We start from the raw sequence: 17,842 nt of genomic DNA, 5'->3' as shown, positions 1-17,842 counted from the left end.
GTGTAATTCTTTATCTTTTAACTCCACGCCTCTTGCCAAGACCCTCGCATTTACTTCTCTTACAACCCCATCTATAAATATATTAAACAACCACGGTGACATCACACATCCTTGTCTAAGGCCTACTTTTACTGGGAAATAATCTCCCTCTTTCCTACATACTCTAACTTGAGCCTAACTATCCTCGTAAAAACTCTTCACTGCTTTCAGTAACCTACCTCCTACACCATACACCTGCAACATCTGCCACATTGCCCCCCTATCCACCCTGTCATACGCCTTTTCCAAATCCATAAATGCCACAAAAACCTCTTCATCCTTATCTAAATACTGTTCACATATATGTTTCACTGTAAACACCTGGTCCACACACCCCCTACCTTTCCTAAAGCCTCCTTGTTCATCTACTATCCTATTCTCCGTCTTACTCTTAATTCTTTCAATAATAACTCTACTATACACTTTACCAGGTATACTCAACAGACTTATCCCCCTATAATTTTTGCACTCTCTTTTGTCCCCTTTGCCTTTATACAAAGGAACTATGCATGCTCTCTGCCAATCCCTAGGTACCTTACCCTCTTCTATGCATTTATTAAATAATTGCACCAACCACTCCAAAACTATATCCACACCTGCTTTTAACATTTCTATCTGTATCCCATCAATCCCGGCTGCCTTACCTCCTTTCATTTTACCTACTGCCTCACGAACTTCCCCCACACTCACAACTGGCTCTTCCTTACTCCTACAAGATGTTATTCCTCCTTGCCCTATACACGAAATCATAGCTTCCCTATCTTCATCAACATTCAACAATTCCTCAAAATATTCCCTCCATCTTCCCAATACCTCTATCTCTCCATTTAATAACTCTCCTCTCTTATTTTTAACTGACAAATCCATTTGTTCCCTAGGCTTTCTTAACTTGTTAATCTCACTCCAAAACTTTTTCTTATTTTCAACAAAATTTGTTGATAACATCTCACCCACTCTCTCATTTGCTCTCTTTTTACATTGCTTCACCACTCTCTTAACCTCTCTCTTTTTCTCCATATACTCTTCCCTCCTTGCATCACTTCTACTTTGTAAAAACTTCTCATATGCTAACTTTTTCTCTCTTACTACTCTCTTTACATCATCATTCCACCAATCGCTCCTCTTCCCTCCTGCACCCACTTTCCTGTAACCACAAACTTCTGCTGAACACTCTAACACTACATTTTTAAACCTACCCTATACCTCTTCGACCCCATTGTCTATGCTCTCATTTGCCCATCTATCCTCCAATAGCTGTTTATATCTTACCCTAACTGCCTCCTCTTTTAGTTTATAAACCTTCACCTCTCTCTTCCCTGATGCTTCTATTCTCCTTGTATCCCATCTACCTTTTACTCTCAGTGTAGCTACAACTAGAAAGTGATCTGATATATCTGTGGCCCCTCTATAAACATGTACATCATGAAGTCTACTCAACAGTCTTTTATCTACCAATACATAATCCAACAAACTATTGTCATTTCGCCCTACATCATATCTTGTATACTTATTTATCCTCTTTTTCTTAAAATATGTATTACCTATAACTAAACCCCTTTCTATACAAAGTTCAGTCAAAGGGCTCCCATTATCATTTACACCTGGCACCCCAAACTTACCTACCACACCCTCTCTAAAAGTTTCTCCTACTTTAGCATTCAGGTCCCCTACCACAATTACTCTCTCACTTGGTTTAAAGGTTCCTGTACATTCACTTAACATCTCCCAAAATCTCTCTCTCTCCTCTGCATTCCTCTCTTCTCCAGGTGCATACACGCTTATTATGACCCACTTTTCGCATCCAACCTTTACTTTAATCCGCATAATCCTTGAATTTACACATTCATATTCTCTTTTCTCCTTCCATAACTGATCCTTCAACATTACTGCTACCCCTTCCTTTGCTCTAACTCTCTCAGATACTCCAGATTTAATCCCATTTATTTCCCCCCACCGAAACTCCCCTACCCACTTCAGCTTTGTTTCGCTTAGGGCCAGGACATTAGGTCGGTTTATGGTGAAGTTTGGTCCACCAGCTATGCGAGAGAAAACACTTGAAGGAGAACGTCCTTCCATCACCGAGGTGGACTCTCCCTCAAAACAGTAACCTCCTCCTCGAATCATGCAAGGTTAGTTTTATTAGTTGTTTATGGCACGTTTTTTCCCTGTTATTTAAGCATTTTTTCTATATTAAACAGCATTGTTTTGTATAATTAAGGATTTTTCAAAGTTTGATAATTTTTTCTGTGCTTGAAACATTAAAAAAAACTTCTTTTCATTCATAACATCAGCAGTCATCTGTTTCTTGTCATCCGCACTACATCCACGCGCACATTCAAGCAACCCAGTTTTATAAAGTTTTTCTTCTTCTCTTTTTTAGTAAATGTCTACAGGAGAAGGGGTTACTAGCCCATTGCTCCCGGCATTTTAGTCGCCTCATACGACACGCATGGCTTACGGAGGAAAGATTCTTTTCCATTTCCCCATGGACAATAGAAGAAATAAAGAAGAACAAGAGCTATTTAGAAAAAGGAGAAAAACCTAGATGTATGTATATATATATATGCATGTGCGTGTCTGTGAAGTGTGACCAAAGTGTAAGTAGGAGTAGCAAGATATCCCTGTTATCTAGCGTGTTTATGAGACAGAAAAAGAAACCAGCAATCCTACCATCATGCAAAACAGTTACAGGTTTCTGTTTCACAGTCATCTGGCAGGACGGTAGTACTTCCCTGGGTGGTTGCTGTCTACCAACCTACTCAAAAATCAGGGACAAAAGAATTAATGTACAGTTGTTATGGATCCCATCACACATATCATGGTAAAGTTGATATGTTAGCCAAGAAGAGTACCCAGAAGGAGAATGTAGAATATAACTTTGGTATAACTGTGTCTAGCATTAGAAATAATATTAGGAGAGAAGTAAATAATGAAAATGATTGTTATAGGAATGCAGTTAGAAGCCTGAGTAGATCTATAACCCACTATGATAACATGAACGTAGATAAGTATGTTTATGGAGCAACTTGCAATGTGAACACTGACTGATGTTGTAGTGGCCAGGCTTAGGTTTGGTTACAAGTACTGACTGATGTTGTAGTGGCCAGGCTTAGGCTTGGTTACAAGTACTGACTGATGTTGTAGTGGCCAGGCTTAGGCTTGGTTACAAGTACTGACTGATGTTGTAGTGGCCAGGCTTAGGCTTGGTTACAAGTACTGACTGATGTTGTAGTGGCCAGGCTTAGGCTTGGTTACAAGTACTGACTGATGTTGTAGTGGCCAGGCTTAGGCTTGGTTACAAGTACTGACTGATGTTGTAGTGGCCAGGCTTAGGCTTGGTTACAAGTACTTCTGGCAGTTTGGGAGACACACAGATGATGATCAAACTAAATGTAAATTATGTGGCCAGGTATATGGTCACTCTCTTGAACACTATGTGCTTAATTGTCCACTTATTGAGGAATACAGAGACAGACAGTATAATAACCTATGTGACATGTCAAGATATCTTATAAATGAAAATAAGATACCAGATATACTAAGCAAATTTCCTTAATTTGCTTGTAACAGATAAGTGAACTATAGATATGTATATATAAATCCATATGTATTCCTGTTAACCCTTTGGGGCCTAGTTCCTGGGCCTTTTGTGTATCCATATGCTCCTTCGCTACCGTCCATAAGATGGATATGGGGTGCACAATAAACTAGCCACTTCGGTGGCAAAATCTAATCTGAGTAGTTGAAATTTCTCCTCGTTGAACTTCATATTGTTTTGAGTGGCCCATTCGAAGATTTGGTTGATGTCCGCTTGGAGTCTCGCAGTGTCTTCGATGGGGGTCACTGACATGGTGATCCGGGTGTCATCCGCAATGGAAGACACGGAGCTATGGCTTACATCTCTGTCTATGTCAGAAATGAGGATGAGGAAAAGAATGGGAGCGAGTACTGTGCCTTGTGGAACAGAGCTTTTTACCATGGCTGCCTGGGACTTTACTCTGTTTACTATTATTCTTTGTGTTCTATTTGTCAGGAAGTTATAGATCCATCTACCAACTTTTCTCGTTATTCCTTTATCCCGCATTTTGTGTGCTATTACACCATGGTCACACTTGTCGAAAGCTTTTGCAAAGTCTGTGTATACTACATCTGTATTTTCTTTATCCTCTACAGCATCCAGAACCTTGTCATAGTGGTCCAGTATCGTAGCTGGTGGTGGTAATGGTAGTAGTAACAGTGGTGGCGGTGGTAATGGTGTTTGTAACAAAGGTGGTGGTGGTCGTAATGGTGGTAGTAACAATGGTAGTGGTGGTAATGGTGGTGGTAACAGTGGTGGTGGTGGTGGTGGTGGTGGTGGTGGTGGTGGTGGTGGTGGTGGTGGTGGTGGTACTGGTGGTGGTAACAGTGGTGGTGGTGGTGGTGGTGGTGGTGGTACTGGTGGTGGTAACAGTGGTGGTGGTGGTGGTGGTGGTACTGGTGGTGGTAACAGTGGTGGTGGTCACTCCACTACTCCAGAATAACAGGCTTGTCGTAAGTTATTTCACCAAATCCTGCCACATGCAGTGAACTGAGAGATAATGAATACAGTGATAATGGACTGAGAGATAATGCACAGAGAGATAATGGAAAGAGAGATAATGGACTGAGATATGACATTTGGAAATAATTTCGCCCATTTGCGAATTGTTAAGCATTCCAAAGTCTCTTTCGAAGTTCACTGCATATGGTAGGATTTGATGAAAAAACCTGTCACTAGCCTGGTATTCCAGGGTATGGGAGTGACCGTCTAGCTTCCCCTAGGTGCTCATATATATATATATATATATATATATATATATATATATATATATATATATATATATATATATATATATATATATATATATATATTTATATATATATAATTATTAATTTTTATATTAACAAATGAAAAAAAATCTTTAAACGTATAAGAGAAATTTTTAGAAAGGACTTAATTTTAAATGAGTTTTTGCTAATTGACTAGTTTTACCTATTCGGCACGAATAGGTAAAACCTTTGACCTACTCGACACATATAGGCAAACAGGTTTTCCTAAAAAAAACTTCAGTTATAGACTAATAAAGGTTATTAAGTTCAGGCGTCAAGTTATGTACATATAACAACTGCAACAGCCTAACATCAAACGAATCAGAAAACTGATTGAAGAATTTAAAATCACTGGAATTTAAGTGGAATTTAATAGTTTGAGCAACTGAATGTTCCCGAATTTCACAGTGAGATGAATGATTTTAAAGGAGACGAGTGAGACTCACATTTATGTTGACATATTCTGACTTGGAAGTTTCGCGAGGGTCCGACGAACATTTATATTATAATATTCGGGGACAAAGGTGTGTGGCGTCTGTCTTTAAAATTAAAAATGAACCAATAGTTATGTAATTAGTAAATTTGAGGATAAAGTTCAATCATCAACCTTGAAAGTTCTTCTCTAATTGTCAAACTAAGATATCCATAGTTAAGGAAGTCTAGTAACCAGAGCTAAATAACTAGGAGAGACCAGTTCACCTCCTGACCTCTAACCACCATCGTCTAGTTTCTTCTTGAGTATGCAGAGCGTAACCCATTAACTTGAAGATTCTTCCATTAAGCCTTGCTTAAGCACGAAGTTTATTTCTTGATGAACTAATTTCATCTCTTCTACGTTAGGTCTGTAAGGAGAGAAAGTTTAAGTAACTTAGCTAAGCCTTCATTACACCATGAAGAAAACCCAAGATGATATACTTTTGGAACGTCTGAAAATATATCGGGACAGGTTTGCAGAAAGGATTGTTATATCAACCATCTATGCTGTGGTGATGCCAGACATGAGCGGTCATGGATCCTCCAGTAGTTTAGACCTCACTGACTTCTTGTAAGCTGTAAGGATCAGGATTGGAGTCTTTGCCAACAGAAAATATGGTCGTTTTAAGAGAGGTTTGTCAAGGTAGTTAAGGTTAGACATATTTTTTTTCCTGCCTAGGGCCAGTAAATAGCGCATACAAGATGTAACCAGATACTGATTCCTGGTCCTGGCTCTATACATTAAAGGCAAAACATCAAAAGTAGTTATATTGAGTACCCATACATTCCTACCACCAGTATTTACAATATTTACAAAGTGTGCAACAGAGCAGCAGTGTAAACTGATACTATACTTGTAAATAACGTAATAAGAGATAGAGTAAAATCGAGAATTCTGAATGCAATTAGCTCTAACCTCTTACAAGAGAAACTGGTAGGTGCAATCAGTCAGAACTAGTGAGAAACTTCTCCAGATATGCGTGTAGGTAAGAAATCATTCCGTGTGGAGGTCAACCTCTCATCCTGATTGGTCTATGTTTATAACCAGTATCTATTCACAGCATAGCCTTGGGGCCCCGACATCTATACAGCAGCTGCTACCAGGCTTTGGTTCATTATAGAGGAAATACAAGTTGTGGTTGTGTTCTTGGGGCACGCTACCCCGCCCAAGAGCCTGCTGACATCTGCTAGTACTTCAGCTACCCCCTGACAGTTTACTGACGCTTAGCAGTCAACTGCCCTCTGTCATTTCTCTCCTGACAGTCTCTCTGCTACCCCATGACAGCCTGCTGAGACCTGACAGTCTCTCTGCCCCTTTGACTTCCCGGTGACACTTGACAGTCTGCATTCTACCCCTTGACAGCCTGCTGACATCTGACAGTTTATCAGCCAACCAACGACAGCCTGCTAACACCTTACAGCCTCTTTGCTATCCTGTGACAGCTGTTTGACACTTGGAGGTCTCTGTTTTGCTCCATGAGATTCAATTGACACCTGACAGTCTCTCGGTTACCAGCTGATAGCCTGTTGACTGTTTTTTAACCAGTGTAATATATAGGGACTGACGGCTGTCAATGATATAAAAAAACCAGTGTTTATCTGTTCATGAATCTCCCTGACTGACTGGCTGACTGGCAGGCTGACTGGCAGGCTGACTGGCAGGCTGACTGGCAGGCTGACTGGCAGGCTGACTGGCAGGCTGGCTGACAGATGGAAAGCTTCATTCAATATTTAGCATTCAACACGGCTCAATTTTTTTGATAAATTCACGTATACTAGCTGACAGTGCTCCAATACCTGCCTCCAACATCTGCCTCCAACACCTGCCTCCAATACATGACTCCAACAACACATATCCGAACACCTACCTGCAACACCTGCTTCCAGCACTGGCTCTGACACCTACTCCAACACCTGCTTCCAAATCCTGCTGCAACACCTGCTTTAACCTATTTTAACACCTGCCTCCAGCACCTGCCTTTAACACTTGCCCAATCACCTTCAAGACCTGCCCCATCACCTCAACGCCTGCTCCATCACCCAGTACTGTGCCTTGGTATTACGCACACAGGCCTGTTGACCTGGTCGTAATGGGTTTGGAGTGAAAATAAACTCAGCAGCAGTATTAACTTGTATTTTCCTTCACCAAGTATTTATAGTATGTACACTTATGCACACTTTGAACAAGACTGGATATGTGTACCACACGGTAATCAAGGTAAAGACAAAAGCCAGAGAAAGGAGAGAGAACCGTGCTCAACCAGCGGCTATACGAGTCTGGCAAATGTTGACCATGAGTGACACCTCATCATTTCAGCACTTGGCGGGCTCGTCTGTGATTGGTTAATGAAACAAGGTACCGATTTAACGATGGGGCCCCCTTAATCGTTAAACCCTTATCACCCGGTTCGCTAGTTGGGAGGCAACCTATATGGGAGTGTGTACATACTCCGAATAAAGTGTAACGTACTCTTTGCGTGCCGCACTTAGGAAACAGGTTTTCACTTTAGTAGCCTCTAACCTAACTCTGTTTACTATTACTCTTAGCGTTTTATTACTCTTAGCGTTCTATTACTTTTTGCATTCTATTACACTTAGCATTCTATTACTCTTAGCGTTCTATTACTTTTTGCGTTCTATTACACTTAGCATTCGATTACTCTTAGCGTTCTATTACTCTTAGCATTCTTTCTCTTAGATAGTTAAAATTTCGTCTGCCTACTCTTCTAGATATTCCTTTTGCGTGTATTTTGTGCGTTATTACACCATGATCGCACATATCGAACGCTTTTGCAACGTCTATGTATACTAAACTTGGACTCTTTTTTTTCTACCGGTGCACCCAAGACCATGCCAGAGTGGTCCAGTAACTGAGAGACGTAGCAGTGACCCACTCCTTAAGTAAGTTTATTCAGGTATACACAAATACAGTTACGTAGATTATTATACATAGCAGCATATGTGTAGAGAAGCTAGGATAATCCAAAAATGTCAGACAAAGTGACTTATTTCCATGCTAAACTGGTGGAAGTTAGCATCATCGGTCTATAATTCTTTGCTGTTGCCGTACTGTCACCTTCGTGGTGTGTAGCCTTACTCGTTTCTAGCGACTGTGTCTAGGCTCTGTCTTCATAGAATATTTAAGACACGCAATACTTTTTTTTTTTTTTTTGCAGTTCTTGACGAAGAGGGACTTTCCCTAGTCTAGGCTGGGTCTGGGGTAAAGTGCAATCGGTGACTTTTTCAAGTCCAATTGGGTCATGATTATGTCAGAAATTTTAGAGATATTGACAAGTTATTTTTGAGTCTCCTTTATGAAGAACTCATTCAGATTGTCGACGTTAAGTCTGGTTAATGGTTCACTAAACACAAACGCATTTTGAGAGTTCGGTATTTCACTCATTTCATTGCTGTCAGCAGTGTAAGTTCCATCTTATTTGATCAACAACCAGACATTGGTTACAGTTTTTGCTCGGGAGCTGACATATGAGAAGTATTTTTGATTTCTTTTAAGTTCATTATTTACTCTTAGCTGTCTCTGTCCTTCCACACACCTGGACTCTGTCCCTCCACACACCTGGACTCTGTCCCTCCACACACCTGGACTCTGTCCCTCCACACACCTGGACTCTGTCCCTCTACACACCTGGACTCTGTCCTTCCACACACCTGGACTCTGTCCTTCCACACACCTGAACTCAGTCTGATTCGCTTATCTTGAGTTCACTATCTTCTGTTTCTCTAGCTAGTACTTACTCCTGCACTTCAGATAGTCTGGCAACCTTAAGAAGTTCTGAGACTGATGCTGTTTCTTAGTGGTTCGAATCCTTGTTATTCAAAACATGTTCAGACAATGTTATGTTAAAAACAGTGTATTTGATCCCAGCTGATGTAGTATATGTTAAAGATGAATTTGGTGAGAACATCCACAAGACTACATGTTTTTTGCTGGTCAGGACCCTTGTGCATACAGAGGTCCTCATTAGGTAGTGATCTGATTTTATTATTTTCGTTACCATTATATTTCGTATCTTACGAAATATAATGGTAATAATTTTCAGTCCTGTCGGATCCACTATTTGATGGCTTAGGGTGGATTTATTACTGAATTGTAACACCTCGTCTGTGTGTGAGGTGGAGATAAACACTGCACACAATTCTACGAGGTCAGGAATCAGCAAAATCTGTGGTTGAAAGAGGAGAGGCCAGGAGCTATACACAGACTCCTGCAAGAAGAAACAAAAATAAACAAGTATACACAGCACAGGGGCCCAAAGCTTAGTTCTGCTCTTACACTGTTTGCTACGTCCCTCCAGTTTAAATATCTTAAATTCAGATCACCAAGCAAAAAGATACTTATGTCTGGGGTTGAAAGATTTTCAACACAGTATTAATTTTTCAACTGTGGGTTCCTTGAACTGTTAGAACATAAGAACATAAGAAAGAAGGAACACTGCAACAGGCCTACTGACTCATGCGGAGCAGGTCCATGTCTCCCCCCCCAGATTAGCCCAATAACCCACCCCCCTGGATTAGCTCAATGACCCACCCAGTCTGGTCACCTCCACTCAAGGAAAGAACACTACACCAGACCCAGCAGCACAAGCTAGTCAGGTCCATCTCACACCAACCCACACCCACTCATGTATTTATCTAACCTATTTTTAAAACTACACAACGTTTTAGCCTGAATAACTGTACTCGGGAGTTTGTTCCACTCATCCACAACTCTATTACCAAACCAGTGCTTTCCTATATCCTTCCTGAATCTGAATTTTTCCAACTTGAAACCATTGCTGCGAGTCCTGTCTTGGCTGGAAATTTTCAGCACGCTATTTACATCCCCTTTATTTATTCCAGTTTTCCATTTATACACCTCGATCATATCCCCCTAATTCACCGCCTTTCGAGAGAGTGCAGATTCAGGGACCTCAGTCTATCCTCATAAGGAAGATTTCTGATACATGGGATCATCTTTGTCATCCTCCTCTGTATGTTTTCCAGAGCATTTATATCCATTCTGTAATACGGTGACCAGAACTGAGCAGCATAGTCTAAATGAGGCCTAACCAAGGATATATAGAGTTGAAGAACAACCTGAGGACTTCTATTATTTATACTTCTAGATATGAAGCCAAGAATTCTGTTGGGAAGTTGTATGTGGCGGCTTATAAAACAACCGCCATAACTACGTTTTGGCTCTCAACCCATACTGCCAAAACGTTAATAACATCACTTATGAAGTTTAGTACCTCAGTGCAAATGAGCGACTTTTTGACTTACATGCCAACCCCATCTTGTTGCCTATTCCTTCTGTCGCATCTAAGTTGTGCCCCGATATCTTTTTGTGTTGTTGTCGGTGGCCTTTTGTGTCTCTGTGAAATGCAAACATTACATTTGGCTCCGCACAGAGTCCACTAATAAAAAATATTTAATTGTTGGTGAATGGCTTAAGGGTCTCTATGTTTGAAAAAAAAAAAAGATTTTACATCACTTGTTTGTTGGGGCGATTTTTGTTTTGTTGGTATCAGTGAGCTTTTGGAGTGGAGTCCACTGACTGCCTCCAATCCAACAATACACAAATAACCCGCACATAAAAGAGAGAAGCTTACGACGACGTTTCGGTCAGACTTGGACCATTGACAAAGTCACACTGTGTGACTTTGTGTATCGTTCCAGTCACGGTATTGTGCCTTTTTTGTTATCCAATCCAACAAGGTTACGATATGGTGAAATATTTCAGTAATTTCCATTTTTTGTTTGCTGTTCGGCGCACAAAAATCTCTTGCTATTCAATGGTTGTAGCTACCATGCTTAGCTTCCGATAGACTGAGAAGTTTGTACCTCCTGGTCCCTTTCACATGGTATGCAAGGCAGTTTGTGTCATGGCATTCTTGCTCACGAACGGAAGTATAACGCATTTCTTGGTGTAAGAGTCTGCAGGACGCAGAGCAAAACTCTCTTCTGGTCCAGAGATCACAACATCTCGTTGGATGGTAAAAACTCCACATCCAATTCATTTTTTTTTCAGATGTTCCATGACTACAGACACCACAAGCAGAGAAGGTGCACATCTCTGGTCTCTGTTGACTGAGATGTGTAGGGAGGCTGGGTCGTTACTGGTGTAGTCTCGGGATCTGTACCAGCACCATCTTCAGTAGGAGCACCATAACCAGCAACATCTGCCACCAACAACTGCCTCCAATACTTCCTTCAATATCTGCCTCCAATAGCTGCAACCAACGCCTACCTTCAATGCCTTCCTCAGATACCTGTCTTAAACATCTTTCAGCACCTGCCTTCAGCGCCTGGCTACAACACCTGCCTCTAACACCTGCTGTCAGCACATGCCTCCAATACCTGCTTCCATCATCTGTTTCAAACACTGCCTAAAAAAACACCTCCAACACCTACTTACACCTTCTACCTCCAGCACCTGGCTACAACACCTTTATCTAACACATACTTTCAACACCTGCCTACATCACCTACCTTCTGTACCTTCCCAAACACCTGCTCTCAATACCTACTCCCAACACTTGCCCCAACATTTACCTTCAAGACAAGCATTACACCGATGCCGATAACACCTGCCTCTGACACCTGCCTCCAACATCTGCTCCAGCACCTTCCTTCAATCCAACATTCATCACCTGTCCCAGTACCTGCTTTCAACACCAGTCTTCAACAACTCTCCCAGCGCCTGCTTTCAACACCTGTTCCAGCGCTTGCTTTCAACCACCTGTCTTCAACACCCGCCTCCAACATCTGCCTCAACATCTGTTATCCAACGTTTACATCTGACACCTGCATCCAACAACTGCTTACGCTATCAATACCTATCTCTAGAACATGCACCGACACTTGCCACCAAAACCTGGCATCAGCCCCTGTCTGCCAAATTTGCTTTGAACACCTGCTTTCGTTATTATTATAATCAAAGAAAGCCCTACAATATCTACCGTCAACTGAAATGTCTCCATCACCTGCCCCCAACACCTGTCTTTAATACCTGCCTCAAACATCAGACTCCAATACCCGTTCCCCTTACATTTGCATCAAGCAACTATTTTCAACACCTGCCTACAACATCTATTTTCAATACCTGTCTCCAGAAACTGCCTCTAACGCCTGCCTCCAACATCTGCTTACAGCACATGCCTTCAACACCTTCCCCACACCACTTGCCTTCAACAACTGCCTCAAACATTTGCATCCAAATCCTGCCTGCGACACTTTCTTACATCCAACACCTGTCTTCAACACCTGCCTTCAGCATCTCCGTACAATACTTGCCGCAACTCCTGCCTCCAACAACTACCCAAACACCTGCCTCCAAGAACTTTTTTGCCTCAAAGTCCTGCTCTAACACATAAATCTAAGAATTTAAGAAAACATTTAAGAAGACACAAACGGACATATAAGAGGACATTTAAGACATAAACGGACATATACAAGGACATTTAAGACATAAACGGACATATACAAAGACATTTAAGACATAAACGGACATATACAAGGACATATAAGACATAAAAGGACATATACAAGAACATTTAAGACATAAACGGACATATACAAGGACATTTAAGACATAAACGGACATATACGAGGACATTTAAGACATAGACATATACGAGGATATTTAAGACATAGACATATACGAGGACATTTAAGACATAGACATATACGAGGACATTTGAGAAGACATTTAATAAGATACAAACAAAGGTTTTTAAGAAGACATTTAAGAAAACATATAAGAAGAAATAAAAGAGACAGAGACATACGTGTACTCAGCAGCCTGACGGTAGTGTACTCAGCAGCCTGACGGTAGTGTACTCAGCAGCCTGACGGTAGTGTACTCAGCAACCTGATGGTAGTGTACTCAGCAGCCTGACGGTAGTGTACTCAGCAGCCTGACGGTAGTGTACTCAGCAACCTGATGGTAGTGTACTCAGCAACCTGATGGTAGTGTACTCAGCAGCCTGACGGTAGTGTACTCAGCAACCTGATGGTAGTGTACTCAGCAGCCTGACGGTAGTGTACTCAGCAGCCTGACGGTAGTGTACTCAGCAACCTGACGGTAGTGTACTCAGCAACCTGATGGTAGTGTACTCAGCAACCTGATGGTAGTGTACTCAGCAGCCTGACGGTAGTGTACTCAGCAACCTGATGGTAGTGTACTCAGCAGCCTGACGGTAGTGTACTCAGCAGCCTGACGGTAGTGTACTCAGCAGCCTGATGGTAGTGTACTCAGCAACCTGATGGTAGTGTACTCAGCAGCCTGATGGTAGTGTACTCAGCAGCCTGACGGTAGTGTACTCAGCAGCCTGACGGTAGTGTACTCAGCAGCCTGACGGTAGTGTACTCAGCAACCTGACGGTAGTGTACTCAGCAACCTGACGGTAGTGTACTCAGCAACCTGATGGTAGTGTACTCAGCAACCTGATGGTAGTGTACTCAGCAGCCTGACGGTAGTGTACTCAGCAACCTGATGGTAGTGTACTCAGCAACCTGATGGTAGTGTACTCAGCAACCTGATGGTAGTGTACTCAGCAATCTGACGGTAGTGTACTCAGCAACCTGATGGTAGTGTACTCAGCAACCTGACGGTAGTGTACTCAGCAACCTGATGGTAGTGTACTCAGCAACCTGATGGTAGTGTACTCAGCAGCCTGATGGTAGTGTACTCAGCAACCTGATGGTAGTGTACTCAGCAGCCTGATGGTAGTGTACTCAGCAGCCTGACGGTAGTGTACTCAGCAACCTGATGGTAGTGTACTCAGCAGCCTGATGGTAGTGTACTCAGCAGCCTGACGGTAGTGTACTCAGCAGCCTGATGGTAGTGTACTCAGCAGCCTGATGGTAGTGTACTCAGCAGCCTGACGGTAGTGTACTCGGCAGCCTGACGGTAGTGTACTCGGCAACCTGATGGTAGTGTACTCAGCAGCCTGACGGTAGTGTACTCAGCAGCCTGACGGTAGTGTACTCAGCAGCCTGACGGTAGTGTACTCAGCAGCCTGACGGTAGTGTACTCATCAGCCTGAGGGTAGTGTACTCAGCAGCCTGACGGTAGTGTACTCAGCAGCCTAACGGTAGTGTACTCAGCAGCCTGACGGTAGTGTACTCAGCAGCCTGACGGTAGTGTACTCAGCAGCCTGATGGTAGTGTACTCAGCAGCCTGATGGTAGCGTACTCATCAGCCTGATGGTAGTGTACTCAGCAGCCTGACGGTAGTGTACTCAGCAGCCTAACGGTAGTGTACTCAGCAGCCTGACGGTAGTGTACTCAGCAGCCTAACGGTAGTGTACTCAGCAGCCTGATGGTAGTGTGCTCAGCAGCCTGACGGTAGTGTACTCAGCAGCCTGACGGTAGTGTACTCAGCAGCCTAACGGTAGTGTACTCAGCAGCCTGATGGTAGTGTACTCAGCAGCCTGACGGTAGTGTACTCAGCAGCCTGACGGTAGTGTACTCAGCAGCCTGACGGTAGTGTACTCAGCAGCCTGATGGTAGTGTACTCAGCAGCCTGATGGTAGTGTACTCAGCAGCCTGAGGGTAGTGTACTCAGCAGCCTGATGGTAGCGTACTCATCAGCCTGATGGTAGTGTACTCAGCAGCCTGATGGTAGTGTACTCAGCAGCCTGATAGTAGTGTACTCAGCAGCCTGATGGTAGTGTACTCAGCAGCCTGATGGTAGTGTACTCAGCAGCCTGATGGTAGTGCACTCAGCAGCCTGATGGTAGTGTACTCAGCAGCCTGATGGTAGCGTACTCAGCAGCCTGATGGTAGTGTACTCAGCAGCCTGATGGTAGTGTACTCAGCAGCCTGATGGTAGTGTACTCAGCAGCCTGATGGTAGTGTACTCAGCAGCCTGATGGTAGTGTACCCAGCAGCCTGACGGTAGTGTACCCAGCAGCCTGACGGTAGTGTACTCAGCAGCCTGATGGTAGTGTACTCAGCAGCCTGATGGTAGTGTACTCAGCAGCCTGATGGTAGTGTACTCAGCAGCCTGATGGTAGCGTACTCAGCAGCCTGATGGTAGTGTACTCAGCAGCCTGATGGTAGTGTACTCAGCAGCCTGATGGTAGTGTACCCAGCAGCCTGACGGTAGTGTACACAGCAGCCTGACGGTAGTGTACTCAGCAGCCTGACGGTAGTGTACTCAGCAGCCTGATGGTAGTGTACTCAGCAGCCTGATGGTAGTGTACTCAGCAGCCTGATGGTAGCGTACTCAGCAGCCTGATGGTAGTGTACTCATCAGCCTGACGGTAGTGTACTAAGCAGCCTGATGGTAGTGTACTCAGTAGCCTGATGGTAGTGTACTCAGCAGCCTGATGGTAGTGTACTCAGCAGCCTGACGGTAGTGTACTCAGCAGCCTGACGGTAGTGTACTCGGCAGCCTGATGGTAGTGTACTCAGCAGCCTGATTGTAGTGTACTCATCAGCCTGATGGTAGTGTACTCAGCAGCCTGATGGTAGTGTACTCATCAGCCTGATGGTAGTGTATTCAGCAGCCTGATGGTAGTGTACTCAGCAGCCTGATGGTAGTGTACTCAGCAGCCTGATGGTAGTGTAGTCAGCAGCCTGATGGTAGTGTACTCAGCAGCCTGACGGTAGTGTACTCAGCAGCCTGACGGTAGTGTACTCGGCAGCCTGATGGTAGTGTACTCGGCAGCCTGATGGTAGTGTACTCAGCAGCCTGATGGTAGTGTACTCAGCAGCCTGATGGTAGTGTACTCATCAGCCTGATGGTAGTGTACTCAGCAGCCTGATGGTAGTGTACTCATCAGCCTGATGGTAGTGTACTCAGCAGCCTGATGGTAGTGTACTCAGCAGCCTGATGGTAGTGTACTCATCAGCCTGATGGTAGTGTACTCAGCAGCCTGATGGTAGTGTACTCATCAGCCTGATGGTAGTGTACTCAGCAGCCTGATGGTAGTGTACTCATCAGCCTGATAGTAGTGTACTCAGCAGCCTGATGGTAGTGTACTCATCAGCCTGATGGTAGTGTACTCAGCAGCCTGATGGTATTGTACTCATCAGCCTGATGGTAGTGTACTCAGCAGCCTGATGGTAGTGTACTCAGCAGCCTGATGGTAGTGTACTCAGCAGCCTGACGGTAGTGTACTCATCAGCCTGACGGTAGTGTACTCATCAGCCTGATGGTAGTGTACTCAGCAGCCTGATGGTAGTGTACTCATCAGCCTGATGGTAGTGTACTCAGCAGCCTGATGGTAGTGTACTGAGCAGCCTGATGGTAGTGTACTCAGCAGCCTGATGGTAGTGTACTCAGCAGCCTGATGGTAGTGTACTCAGCAGCCTGACGGTAGTGTACTCAGCAGCCTGACGGTAGTGTACTCGGCAGCCTGATGGTAGTGTACTCGGCAGCCTGATGGTTGTGTACTCAGCAGCCTGATGTTAGTGTACTCAGCAGCCTGACGGTAGTGTACTCAGCAGCCTGATGGTTGTGTACTCAGCAGCCTGATGTTAGTGTACTCAGCAGCCTGACGGTAGTGTACTCAGCAGCCTGACGGTAGTGTACTCGGCAGCCTGATGGTAGTGTACTCAGCAGCCTGACGGTAGTGTACTAGGCAGCCTGACGGTAGTGTACTAGGCAGCCTGATGGTAGTGTACTCAGCAGCCTGATGGTAGTGTACTCAGTAGCCTGACGGTAGTGTACTAGGCAGCCTGACGGTAGTGTACTCAGCAGCCTGATGGTAGTGTACTCAGTAGCCTGATGGTAGTGTACCCAGCAACCTGACGGTAGTGTACTCAGCAGCCTGACGGTAGTGTACTCAGCAGCCTGATGGTAGTGTACTCAGCAGCCTGACGGTAGTGTACTAGGCAGCCTGACGGTAGTGTACTCAGCAGCCTGATGGTAGTGTACTCAGTAGCCTGATGGTAGTGTACCCAGCAACCTGACGGTAGTGTACTCAGCAGCCTGACGGTAGTGTACTCAGCAGCCTGATGGTAGTGTACTCAGCAGCCTGATGGTAGTGTACTCATCAGCCTGATGGTAGTGTACTCAGCAGCCTGATGGTAGTGTACTCAGCAGCCTGATGGTAGTGTACTCAGCAGCCTGATGGTAGTGTACTCAGCAGCCTGATGGTAGTGTACTTAGCAGCCTGATGGTAGTGTACTCAGCAGCCTGATGGTAGTGTACTCAGCAGCCTGGTGGTAGTGTACTCAGCAGCCTGATGGTAGTGTACTCAGCAGCCTAATGGTAGTGTAGTCAGCAGCCTGATGGTAGTGTACTCATCAGCTTGATGGTAGCGTACTCAGCAGCCTGATGGTAGTGTACTCAGCAGCCTGATGGTAGTGTACTCAGCAGCCTGATGGTAGTGTACTCAGCAGCCTGATGGTAGTGTACTTAGCAGCCTGATGGTAGTGTACTCAGCAGCCTGATGGTAGTGTACTCAGCAGCCTGGTGGTAGTGTACTCAGCAGCCTGATGGTAGTGTACTCAGCAGCCTAATGGT

This window comes from Cherax quadricarinatus, chromosome 2 (assembly GCF_038502225.1).
Source record: "Cherax quadricarinatus isolate ZL_2023a chromosome 2, ASM3850222v1, whole genome shotgun sequence".
In the NCBI taxonomy this organism is placed as follows: Eukaryota; Metazoa; Arthropoda; class Malacostraca; order Decapoda; family Parastacidae; genus Cherax; species Cherax quadricarinatus.
This window is presented reverse-complemented; position numbering follows the sequence as displayed.